The sequence below is a fragment of the Mauremys mutica genome, chromosome 2 (genome assembly GCF_020497125.1).
Source record: "Mauremys mutica isolate MM-2020 ecotype Southern chromosome 2, ASM2049712v1, whole genome shotgun sequence".
NCBI lineage: Eukaryota > Metazoa > Chordata > Testudines > Geoemydidae > Mauremys > Mauremys mutica.
In genome coordinates this window covers 78,931,365-78,944,997 of record NC_059073.1, presented here as the reverse complement: position 1 = coordinate 78,944,997, position 13,633 = coordinate 78,931,365, and the positions used below count along the sequence as shown (strand labels likewise).

At 44.4% G+C, this 13,633-nt stretch overlaps 1 protein-coding gene across 1 annotated transcript in view; it reads right to left on the bottom strand.

The window, feature by feature from the left end:
• Nucleotides 1-7,497, bottom strand: part of B4GALT6 (beta-1,4-galactosyltransferase 6) — a 118,948-nt gene extending 111,451 nt beyond the window's left edge. The window contains exon 1 of the mRNA XM_045007847.1: nucleotides 7,473-7,497. The gene's annotated coding sequence lies outside the window, so the exon portion shown is untranslated. The remainder of the gene's footprint in view (nucleotides 1-7,472) is intronic.
• Between the last annotated feature and the right edge of the window lie 6,136 nt (nucleotides 7,498-13,633).

Here is a 13,633-nt window from a genome sequence, read left to right as displayed (position 1 = left end):
ATATCCACCCATTCTGAGCTTGGGACATCTTCCCTGCAGCAGAGTGGTGGGGCTGGTGGCTTCTGCCAAGACAACTGGTGCCTGCTGAGGGGGGCAGGGGGAACAATTTAAAAGGTTCCCCCCCCCAACAGCTTGAGTCATCCCCCCCGCCTCCCGGGCATGCCATACTTACCCTCAATAGCCCTTCCCTGCAGCTCCCAGGTGTTAGCTCCCCATAGAGAGGCAGCAGGCAAACAGCTTGGAGCTGCAGGGAGGGGCTGCTGCTTTAGCTCTGCAGGGAGAGGCAGAAGCAAAAGCAGCAGCTCTCCCGGTCACTCCCAGCTATTTGCTGCTGCCTCTCCCATGGCTGCAGTCCCCAGCTTGCTGGCTCCAGCCGTTGCTGTACAGGGAGGAAGCCTGAGCATAATACTAAGTGGGGCCAACAAACCCTGGCAAAAATCTGGGGGGAAGCACATGATCCTGTGTGCCCCTCCTCACATTGCCCCGAACAGGGGCGGCTCTAGGAATTTGGCCGCCCCAAGCACAGCGGCATGCTGCAGGGGGAGCGCTGCCGGTCGCCGGTCCCGCGGCTCCAGGGGACCTCTTGCAGTCATGCCTGCGGGAGGTCTACCCGAGCTGCGGGACCAGCGGACCTCCCGCAGGCATGACTGCGGAGGGTGCGCTGGTCCTGCGGCTCCAGTGGACCTCCCACAGGCATGACTGCGGAAGGTCCACCGGAGCCGCCTGCCGCCCTCCCGGCAAAAGGCCGCCCCAAGCGCGCGCTTGGCGCGCTGGGGTCTGGAGCCGGCCTTGACCCTGAAGCCCTGAGACCTTCCCTCCCTACAGGGTTGAAGCCCGAGCCCTGGCAGGTGCACCCCATGGGGCTGAAGCCCCGGGAGGTGTGCTCTGGCTCTCGAACTTCTGAAGATCATCATATGTGACTTTGAGGGCTGTAAGTTTGGTCACCTCTGAAATATATTCAACAATTCACAGGAGAAAGTGTATTTTATCTATTCTGGGAAGCATCATTCACAAACCTGCCATTATAAATGTGTCCTCAGTATTAGATGCTTGCTATGGATTCTTATAAATCTCACTAGAAGAACAGCGAGCTCAAATGAAAACTTTCATAACTACATTGAGTCAATTATGTTTCATCTCTCGTGATTTATGTACTAATGTTCCTGAAAGGGTTTGGTGAAGAATAGTGCAGTTACAGTACTTCAAAGCCTGCAGGGAGAATGGTCTATTGCAGCATTTCCCAAAGTTGTGAAAGATGAGCCCTCCAATAGAAAAATTAAACCAATTACATTATCCCTGCAACCCCAACCCTATGCATCTTAATTAATACAGCTTCTGCGACTCCCATGGCCACCCGGGGGGGGGGCAAGTGGGGCAATTTGCCCCAGGCCCCGCAGGGGCCCCCATGAGAGTTTTTCGGGGCCCCTGGAGCGGGGTCCTTCATTCACTCTGGGAGCCCCGGAAAACTCTCACGGGGCCCTGGCCGCCAGAGCTTCTTCTGCTCCGGGTCTTCGGCGGCGGCAGGGGGGGTCCTTCCGCCCCAGGGGTGGAAGGACCCCCCACCACCGAATTACCGCCAAAGCGGGACCCACTGCCAAAGTGCCGGGTCCTGCTTCAGTGGGAATTTGGCTGCAGGGGGCTCCTGCCGCAGGTCTTTGGGGCACTTCGGCGGCAGGTCCCGGAGCGGAAGGACCCCTCTGCCGCCGAATTACCGCCAAAACAGGGGCCCCCCGCGCCAAAGACCCCAGGCCCCCTGAATCCTCTGGGCAGCCCTGGCACCCCCTGGCTAATGCTCTCCCTGCCACCCCCAATTGCCCACACACTTTGGGAAACACTAGTGTAAATCTTTATAAGATTATATTTCCTTTTTCTCACATGCTTTGATGAGCAGTGAAATAATTAACACTGTTAACATTTAAAGTTGCATCCGACGAAGTGGGTATTCACCCACGAAAGCTCATGCTGCAAAATGTCTGTTAGTCTATAAGGTGCCACAGGATTCTTTGCTGCATTTAAAGTATCATGACTAGCATTCACATCTCAGAGCTACTGTTTCAGACTTTCTGCAAACTCAAGCAGATGTCTTTGCAATGGTTACACTTGCTTCACAATCTTCCAGTTTTCTTTCCAACCATGACAACTAGAGTTTTCCTTTTAAAATGAAAGCTGAGATTCTGGAGACCAATCATGAGGTCTGTCTCTATGTCCCATCCTACCCCACACATGCCTCATCTTATGCTGATCTAGTGTATGGATGGTCAGAGAAAGAAATCTCAGTAAGTGCCTCAAGGAAGTCTTTAATATAATGAATGTTTTTGCTCACTTAAAATGGTACAGTTAAATCATTTTCAGACATATATAAATTATATATGAAGTCTGAATAGTGAGGATTAGTTTAATCCTCAAACCAGATCAAAGACTCACTTATTTCTGTGAGTTATCACCGTATTTCTCTCATAAATTGTCTCAAGACTGCTTGCAAAAGTTGTAGCCTGTATGTCATTGCTCTACAGAGAAGGGCTACCAAAAGTAGAGATTAAAAAGACTGGGATTTTTCACCTTGGAAAGAGATTATTAAGCGATATATGATAGAGGACTATAAAATCATGAATGGTGTGGAGAAAGTGAGTAAGGAAATGTTATTTACTCCTTCACATAACACAAGAACCCAGGGTCACAATGAAATTAATAGGTACCAGGTTTAAAACAAACCAAACCAAAGGAGGTACTTCTTCACACAACACACAGTCAACCTTTGGAACTCATTGCCAAGGGATGTTGTGAAGGTCCAAACTATAACAGGGTTCAAAAAAGAATTAAAGAAGTTCATGGAGGATAGGTCCATCAATGGTAAATAGCCAAGATGGTCAGAGAGGCAACCCCATGCTTTGGGTGACCCTAACCTCTGCCAGAAACTGGGAATGGAAAACAGGGGATGGATCACTTGATTGCCTGTTCTATTCATTCACTCTGAAGCACCTGGCATTAGCCATTGCTGGAAGACAGAATACTGGGCTAGATATAGCCCAATATGGCCATTCCTATGTAGCCGCTAGACTGAAAAACATATTTCTCACTTAATTTCCCTTTCTCGGGCTGAGTTTAATAAATGTAAACTCTGTACAGATAAAGGTTAGAAATATATGCAGTATTACTCAATTGGCTAATGAAGCCTCCCCCATTAAGTTGTGCTCTGTGGGTCAGTGAAAGGGTTTGGTTGAATGGGATGGAACTGCCTGTTACCATGTAGTGGAGTGACTTTGGGCCACAGTTTGTAAAGTAAATTTGCATTCTCTCTCAGAAACCAGCTGCAAGGATCTTTTAATGCAATTTTCCCCAACTTTTTCCACACAGAAAGCCATAAGATGATGCCTCTCATCAGCAATAAATCCTGTGTCAAAAACAAAACACATGAATGTGCGCTACGACAGTCATCAATTCCACATCCACGAAGACTTGAACCATTAGAGCATTTGGATGCTGAAGGACCCAACGATGGCAGCAATCCTTAACTTTCTTTAAAAAAAACAAAACAAACAAAAAAAAATCCACCAGGTGTGTTGTGTGTCTGACTTAAGATTGTCCAATAACAGACTCAACTGGAATTATTTCATCAAAGATTATCATTCAGGGTTTCTAAACAAAGAACATTTATTTTGCCAAAAGAAACATGGTTTTGATGTCATTTCTACACATTCTCAGTTTACTCGGTTTGTGTGTGAAGGCATAATTATTCACAGTGGAGAGGACTAACAAGATAATATAGTTCAATAGGTCTTTCTTCCCCCATAATTATTTTTTTTATTATCTGCTGTGACAATTATCCCTTATCAGTTTCCCAGGTTTATATGTGCTTATGTAAGAAATATGTATATATATTAAGAGAATGGTTTCCTGACCTAGACTATCTGGAGTTCTATGGACATAGGCACCCAAGATCATTAAATACAGTCTAACACACAGAATTCCTGAATAGGGTTATCATCAGTCAAGGATCAGTGTTCTGGGCCTTAGAATTCAACATATTCTTTGTTAATATCCTAAAGATTCTAAAAAATAGTTTATATATAAATGAAATATACAGAAAGTACTAAAAGGGTAAATATTTACCAACAGGTGCTATCATAGTACAAGCATTATGTTTTGACATTATAATAGAATTCAAACCACATTAGTCCAAGTTCACTGCACAGCTCGTGACCTCCATTGGGTGTTTGACACAGTAAATGCCTTTTGTGCTGATTGATTTATTTGTATTCCTAGTCTATAGGTCAATTCATGCCATATTTATAGCCAGGCGTTCCCACTGGTTTCAGTAGAGCTACAACAGCATACCTAAGAGTGCAATTCACCCTGCTGTGTATTCACCTGCCACCTTGGATCTCTGTCACGGCCCATGACTGGGAGTTCAGAGGGATTGCACAGTGGTGGGAGCTGACTTAGCCAGAATGCATCTGCGTGGAGAAAACATGTCAGCAGAGGAGCTGTGCTACCCTTTAAAAGCACTCCAGGCCAGTTCTTCTCTACAAATTGTTGTGGAAAGAGCTGGAGCCATAAACCCACCTTGTCACTTCTAAAGAGGTTGGTATCCATACCAGACTCATGTGTGTATAATGCCTTTGCACAATGACATCCTGATCCCTGATCAGGGGCCTCTAGGTAATACTGCAATGTAAATAGTAAGTGTTGAATGAGTGCAAATACTAGGATTGTGGCTGGCCCCTACTCAGGAGCACATGCGGTAGGGAGGCAAGGTTCTTACATCCTCTCTCACTTCTGCATCTATGCAGGGCCAGCCACACCCTCACCCTTAACATTCACTTTTTTAAAAAACAAAACAAAACAGATTGATCGATTAAGGCCAGAAGAGACCATTATAATCATGTTATGCAAGAGGTCAGACTACACCAGCCATAAAACCTCACTCAGTAATTACTGCATCAAGCCTGTAACTTCTATTTGAACTATTTTATATCTTTTAGAAAGACACTCAGGCTAGGTCTACACTGGGGGAGGTGTCGACATAAGATACGCAACTTCAGCTATTCGAATAGTGTAGCTGAAGTCAGCGTATCTTAGGTCGATTTACCTGGCCATGAGGACAGCGATGAGTCGACCACTGCTGCTCCCCCGTTGACCCCACTTCTGCCTCTCGCAGAGGTGGAGTTCCGGAGTCGACGGCATAGTGATCAGGGATCGATTCTTTCGCGTCTACACTAGACAATCCCCGATAGATTGATCATTACCCGCCGATCCAGCAGGTAGTGTAGACGTACCCTCAGTCTCAATTTAAAGATTTCAATGAGATACTTACAGCATCAGTTGAAACATCTTGTTTGTTTGTGAATTAACAACTTAATGGTTGGATAAAAGATAACAGTCAGTCACTATCACTATGAAATATCCAGAATCAAGTGAGGCCAAACTGATCTCAGTCTGAACTTCTCTGAAGTTCAAGAGTATACAGATCTGGGCTTTGAGCACGAGTGTCTTCCTCCCTCTAGTTTTATAACTATTTTTTATGGTGAGGAACATCGGGATAACGAATTATGACGACAAATTAAATAACCTGGATTTAACACAAATCTTTGTATTTTTGTTGGAATAACTTTAAAGTTTGCTCTTTGTCCACCATACTAAACAAATAAATGATCTTTTTCTTTATTGAAATCTATTTCTGCCACATTCTCCAACACTTCTGTAATGCATTGAATCTGTTGAACTGAAACTAGAAAGGTTGTATGTAGAATGTGCATTGTCTCCTTACTACTATGGGAAGAAAGAAAATCTCCTTAAAACTGAGGATAGACAAAAATGATTTGTGTACCTCAGCTCTCCAATTCCATACTTTTAAATTACTTTTACTTCACTGTGTACTCTTAACACTGAACTTCCTGATTTTCAGAGGTTTGTGCAGTTAAAACAATGTTTTATTAAGGATTTTCCCCCTTGAATTGTTAATGCATATCTACTTAACTCCAGTTTAGTGGTTTTTACCCCCCTCTAGTAAACAGTAATGTGAGTTCCATTGCAAAAAATAGTGAACCAGATCCTCAGCTAATATACTAATAGGCATAACTTCATTGACTTCAACGTAGTTATACCAGTTTACACTAGCTAAGGATCTGGCACATAATTCTCTACTACTTGTCTCCAGGCATCTAGTAAATTACTTTGTTTTATTATTTTACAGTGGATTAATTTATCATTTCATGAGACAAATATTAGAGGTACAGGGTACAACTTTTAAAAAACTGCTTAAGTGACTTAGGAGCCTGTCACATTGACTTAGGCCCCATTTAGACGGGGATAGGAATGGTCCCATTGACTTAGGCTCCTAAGTCAACTTAAGCACTTTTTAAAAATTGTACCCATTATTCTTTGCAGTGGAGTTCATAATTGAACAGACAGAGGAATACTGCAAATTTCTAATGCTTTACTTCCTCTGATTAAGAGGATATCTTTCTTTAAAGAGCTTTAGAGGAGTGGGAAAGAGAAGGAAGACAAGTTGAAGAAAAAACAGACCTTTCAATTTTTAGAACACAGTAATGCCATGACCTGAACTAATCACTAGATGGCATTCTTCTAACACACTGAATTGTTTCACTAGAAATTATGAAGACTTTATTTTCTACAGTAACAATACTAACCAGTCTTCTGGTCTTGTGTAGAGCATTACTGTTGCTATGCTATAGTTTGTATTCATTATAGCCAATTCCATGTTATACACAGCTGGCAAAAGAGTTGTTCTACTATACAATTACTAGAGGCAGGTGATTAACACAAACAGCTACTTGCAAATATAAGCAATTAATGGAGTCACTGTTAGTGTTCAGTCACTGTGTATTCATGAAAATGTTTGTGAATTCCAAAGATTTCATTAATAGTATGAGGTATGATTATTTGTTTGAAGGTTCATACTGGTAATACATTATTCACTATTCATCATTGACTATTTTCCTGTTATAGTGTCAGTCATCCAATCAAGGTACAAAAACAATATTGTGAGACTTAGGTGACCAATCATACACAATGAACAACAACAACAAAAAAGTGAACAGTGAAATTGAAAAGTCAATGAACAACCCACATGCAGAATTCTGTTTGCATAAACTATTTGCCAACCATTTTTGTACTTGTGTAGAAGCAAGGCCGATTTGAGAATGACTTATGAACAGGAAAAAGTCTAACAATATCTGCAATGAATAATTCAACCAATTCTAGTTATCACCTTTTCCCAGATAGTTGGAAGAGAAACAGAAGTGCTACAGATGGGAATGTCCAATCTGCTACTTCATTTACTCTCCTTTCCCTGCTTTTCATCTACTTCCTAACTTGCTTTCTCTATTTTTCCCCTCTGTGTTTCCCCCAAATCACTTTCCCTCAATTTTGCTATTATACACACACACACACACTAAACCTGTTTGCATAATTTTTCAAACTAGTAGAACTCTGTTTTGTTTCTGTCTTACATGGAGTCTGGGTTTCCACATACAGTTCACAGTCCACAGAGGTATATATGTAATCTCTGAATCAACCTAATTTTTAACAGAACAATGCCGAGCCACAGAGAGACACACAATGACTCACAATTAACAAGTGGTTATGTGAAATCACTGTTGTGTATTTGGTTGTCATGGTTTTGTTGCTATGGCAACTGAGTTTGATTATTATGGGTTAGCTCAACCGGTTTCAACCGGCTGAGGAGCTCTCTGTATATATGTAAATAAAATGGAGGTTTTGGTTAGCTGCCTGCTCTCTGGCCTCAAGTGATTGCTTCCTACACCGGCTGCCCCAAGGATATAACACTGGCGACGAGGGTGAGACTCCGGTGCTGCTCCAGTAACAGAAGGAAGTAGAAGTTAAGGTAAAGAACAAACAAACAAGCTGCTTGTTTGCACTGACTGTGAAAGTGAAACTAAAAATCATGGCTACTCTGACCAGGCCCCTGGAGCCTTTTGATGAGAATACAGAGCAGTGGCATGTGTATACTGAGCGTTTTGAGCTTTTTGGTATTGCAAATGACATTACAGAAGCGAAGAAGGTGCCAATATTATTAACTGTTGTAGGGGCTAAAACCTACTCTCTGCTACGCAGCTTACTACACCCTGTTAAGCCTGAGACTAAATCTTACAGTGACATTGTGGAAATCCTGGGGTCTCATTTCTCCCCAAAACCACTGGTAATTGCTGAAAGATATAGGTTCCACAAAAGAGACCAAAAGGAAGATGAAACAGTTGTACAATTTGTAGCCATTTTAAAAAAGCTAGCAGAACACTATGAATTTAAAGAAATGTTACATGATGCCCTGCGTGACAGGTTAGTGTGTGGCCTGTACAGTGAAGCTATACGGAAGCGCCTACTGACAGAGGCTCAGCTTACCTTACAGAAGGCTGTTGATATTGCTGTCTCCATGGAACTGGCTACAAGGGAGGCACAATACATCGGTGCACCCCCTAGGGTGCAAAAAGTGTCACAAGAACCGACCCACAAAACTGTGCAGAGTCAAGAATGTTACCGCTGTGGTAAGCCGGGTCACCAGGCATCAGAATGCTGGTGTAAGGACCTGGTGTGTCGACACTGTGGCAAAAAGGGACACATTGAGTGTGCCTGTAAACAAAAGAAAAAGAGGCCTGTGGTCTGGCCGACAAAAAGAGGAACCCTGCATACCCTAGAGCAGATCCAGGAAGATCAAGGTGACACCTCATCGCAAGAGGAAGTGCCACTGCATGTTTTGTCTTTGGCAATGGGCTCACATGAATACTGGGTAACCCCGTTATTGGATGGCAAACGTATACGCATGGAACTGGACACCGGTGCAGCCGTCTCACTGATCTCCGAGACTGTGTATAAAGAAAAGCTACAGCATCTTCCGCTTAAGGCAACAAAAACTGTTCTGAAGACGTATACGGGAGAAGCTGTGCCTATGCTGGGCACTATTGATGTTAAGGTGGAGCTCAATGGACAGGTGGCTAAATTGCCACTGTTTGTGGTGAGAGGTAACTACCCAGCCTTAATGGGTAGGTCTTGGCTTGGGAAGATTCAACTGAACTGGGCAGAAGTGCACCGGATGACTAAAGAAGAAACCAGTCTAACCCCTATACTAAGGAAACATGCTGCTGTTTTTGGAGATGATTTGGGAAGTATGAAGGGAATCACTGTGACATTGAACATTAAACCTGGCAGTCCACCAAAATATCTGAAAGCCCGAACTGTGCCATATGCCATCAGGCCAAAAGTTGAAGCAGACCTGGAGCGCCTGGTCACCAATGGAGTCCTAATACCAGTTACCCATAGCTCATGGGCCACTCCTATCGTTCCAATCGTGAAGAAAGATGGCTCTCTCCGGATTTGCGGTGATTTTAAAGTCACTGTCAACCCAGTGTTGTGTGCAGAGCAATACCCGCTTCCCCGCATCGATGACCTCTTCGCAGGCCTGGCTGGGGGACAAAAGTTCAGTAAGATTGATCTGAGTCAAGCATATTTACAGATGCACGTCGATGAAAAGTCCCAAGAGCTGTTGACTATTGTGACTCATAAGGGGCTTTATCGATACTGTCGTCTACCCTTCGGAATAACATCTGCTCCCGCCCTGTTCCAGAGGGCTATGGACCAGATCTTGTGTGGCTTGTCAGGAGTTCAGTGCTATCTGGATGATATCCTGGTCACTGGAAGAAATGAAGAGGATCACTTAAAGAATTTAGAGGCTACCCTACAAAGACTGGAAGAGTATGGCCTACGAGTTCGCAAAGACAAGTGTGAATTCTTCAAGCCCTCTGTTGAATATTTGGGACACATCATTGATTCTGCAGGTCTTCATAAGGCCCCTGCAAAAGTTAAAGCTATTGTGGAGGCTCCCCCACCTCGAAATGTAAGCCAGCTGCGCTTGTTTCTAGGACTCCTGAACTATTATGGAAAGTTCATCTCACAGTTAGCCACACTGCTAAAACCACTTCATGAGCTCCTTGGGCAGAACAAGGCCTGGAAGTGGACTGAAGCCTGTGATGTTGCGTTTAACAAAGCTAAGGATGCATTGCTAAATTCTGAAGTTCTAACGCACTTTGATCCATCCTTACCACTGCAATTGGCCTGCGATGCCTCCCCTTACGGAGTGGGAGCAGTCGTGTCACATATTATGCCTTCAGGTGAAGAGAGACCTATTGCTTTTGCTTCACGCACTCTAAGCAAAGCAGAAACTAACTACGCCCAAATCGAACGTGAGGCATTAGGAATTGTTTTTGGAATTCGGAAGTTTCATCAGTACCTGTTTGGGCGAAAATTTACTCTTCTCACAGACCATCGACCTCTGACATCAATTTTTGGACCTTACACAGGCATTCCCCCATTAGCTGCTAGTCGTATGCAACGTTGGGCATTGTTACTTTCAGCACACACATATGAAATCAAATATCGGAAATCCACTCTACACGGCAATGCAGATGGCCTCTCAAGGTTGCCTTTGCCAGTTAAACACCAAGATAGTGCCCACAAGGAAATCTTCTACTTTGAACAGGTAGAGAATACACCCATCACTGCTACTCAGATAAAGAAGGCAACTCGCGTTGACCCAGTATTGTCCCACGTTATGGACCTGGTGATGCATGGAACATCTCGACAAACCTCTCCGGTCTCATCAGACCTTGTTCCCTACATGTCCAAGCGGACGGAGTTATCGGTCCAATCTGGTTGTTTGTTGTGGGGGAGACGTGTCATTATTCCACCACCACTGAGATCACAGATGTTAGAACAGCTACATTCCGGTCACTGTGGAATAGTGCACATGAAGGAAATTGCACGAAGCTATTTTTGGTGGCCTGGACTGGACAGCGCTATTGAAGAGAAGGCAAAAGCTTGTATGTCATGTCAGGGTGTGAGGAATGCACCCCAGTGGGCACCCCTACACCCATGGGACTGGCCTGAAAACCCGTGGCAACGTATTCACGTTGACTTTGCTGGCCCCCTTGAAGGAAGCATGTTCTTGGTGGCAATAGATGCCCATTCTAAATGGCCAGAAGTCTCTATAATGCAGTCCACTTCTGCAGAGAGTACTATCCAAAAACTACGAGGACTCTTTAGTCGTTTTGGTCTGCCAGAACAACTTGTGAGCGACAACGGACCGCAGTTCGTTTCTCAGGAGTTTCAAAATTTTATGAAAGCAAATGGGATACACCACATCATGTCAGCACCATATCATCCGTCCACCAACGGATTAGCTGAAAGATTTGTGCAGACAATGAAAAACGCTTTGAAATCAGCAAGGGGACAACACTCCATTCAAAAGCGTCTGGATACCTTTTTACTTTCCTACAGAAACACACCTCATGCTATGACCCACGCATCTCCAGCCTTTCTAATGATGGGACGACAGCTGCGCACTTGCTTTGATCTGCTGAAACCTTCTGAACCCCGACAAATTGTGCAACATCAGCAGCAATATCAAGTCATCAGACGGGCACCCAGAGCAAAAGACCGAACCTTTAGCCCGGGACAGCCAGTTTTGGCTCGGAATTATACTTCCAGAGCTAAATGGGTTCCGGCCACAGTCATCACTCAAACAGGACCTGTTTCCTACACAGTCTGGACTGCAGAGAATCTTACCTGGCGGCGACATGTAGATCAGCTGTTGCCAGGTCATGCCAGTCCTCAGGACCCATCTGCAGTTGAGGGGTCTGACTTCACCTCTTCTGGTGAGGGATCGAATCACGAATCACCTGTTTCTGACTGTTCTCCTCCATTACTGCCAGCGGCTGAGATACCCCTTTGCCCAGCACGAGCTGATACCACCTCCTCACCTGTTCGTGCTGCGGACCCTGAGCCCCTAGTGCTTTCGGGTGCAATAACACCAGTAGTTCGCCGTAATCCACCTAGAGACAGAAGGCCTCCTCATCGGCTGGATCTTTAGCTAGGGCGAACCCACGGTTATGGGGCAAAATAATCCCAGGGTTTAGCCGGGAATGGAGGCAGTCTACCCTCCTTCTCTAGTCTAGTTTGTGTTTTATTTAGGGGATGTTCTTATTAGGGGGGGAGGAATATGTTGTGTATTTGGTTGTCATGGTTTTGTTGCTATGGCAACTGAGTTTGATTATTATGGGTTAGCTCAACCGGTTTCAACCGGCTGAGGAGCTCTCTGTATATATGTAAATAAAATGGAGGTTTTGGTTAGCTGCCTGCTCTCTGGCCTCAAGTGATTGCTTCCTACACCGGCTGCCCCAAGGATATAACAATCACCTTGCTACAAAACACTTATGTCAGCAATTAAAATATACTGCAGTGTATTTTCCCCACCCCTTTCATTAGGACATGATCCTGACCACCCTCAATTCTTATCTTTATTATGTGATCACTCCTCTCTCAGGAGAAGGGTTTCTTGAAAGCAATAAGACTAGTTGTGTGAGTAAAGGATACTCACATGACCAGGCTTTGTCAAGCTGGATGCTGACACAATAAGGGAAGCCAAACCTTTTCACAATTCTTTTTTTCAGATGGATGCCCAATACTCATTCTTTAATCTACCACAACAGTGGAAATTAGCATGAAGTTGCTACTGCCAATAGCACAAAATCTGCAATGATGTGCAGCTTAGATATCAAAGTCCCAGTTCTTCAATGCTTACAATAAAACAGATTATGCCCAGCTGCTCAAGTAAGAGAAGAGGCAAGAGGTTCAATACACACAGCTGTTGCACTTCTGTATAGCAGTTGGGCACAACTGCAATTCTCTTCAGAGTAGGGACTGCTCCCAGCTAGTGTGAAGGTGGGGCACTGATGTCTTCTTGCCTCCCCTTCCTGCACAGGCTGTCAGAATAGGTCAGATGCACAGTCGCAGGGCCAGCTCTAGGTTTTTTGCCACCCCAAGCATATTCTCTGTTCTGAACAGGTTGGGAAATTCACTTGCTTCTTTGTGATGAAAACACCATCTGTTCAAAGTGGAAGAGGGTAGTTACTGCAGCACAGTGGGAGAAATCCTGAACCAGCTATTTGGACCTTTTTCTGATGGGAAGGCACAAGACATATACCAAGCCCCAAGGGAGAGTGCTGCTAGAAGCTACCGGCCCATAAAAACCTCTATTTTGAACTGGTTAGGTGTCCACCAGAATTACTGGCAGAGATCAGCTTTTATTTCTTTGGGGTGCAGCTGCCTGACACCAAACAGAACGGATGACTCATTGTCTCAAGCCAAACACCTGAGCTGTAGGAGAGATGATGAACATAAATAATGGAGTAGAAGTTGACTAGTACCTAGGTGAGTGCACACTAGATTATGCTAGCACTGGACATCCACACTAGAAAAGCTGTGCAACAAATAGAGGATGAATCACCACCTTGAAAAAGAACAAAGGGACTACAAAGGCAGAAGCAAAGAGGGCAAGGAAGCTCACGCAAAAATTGATGGGAGAGACTCCAGCCCCACCTATTGTCTGTTTTGCTTTTGATGGTAGAGGGCAAACACAAATAATCTTCCCATTTATGAAGTGTGACTATGGTGAAATCAATGGCCTGGTGAGGACCTGGAGGCGTAAGGTCGGGGGAAAGAGAGATGCATAGATTTTTAAGGCCAGAAGGAATCATTATAAGTTAACCATCTAAACTGACCTTCTGCATAACACAGGCCATAGAACTTCATACAGCAAGTT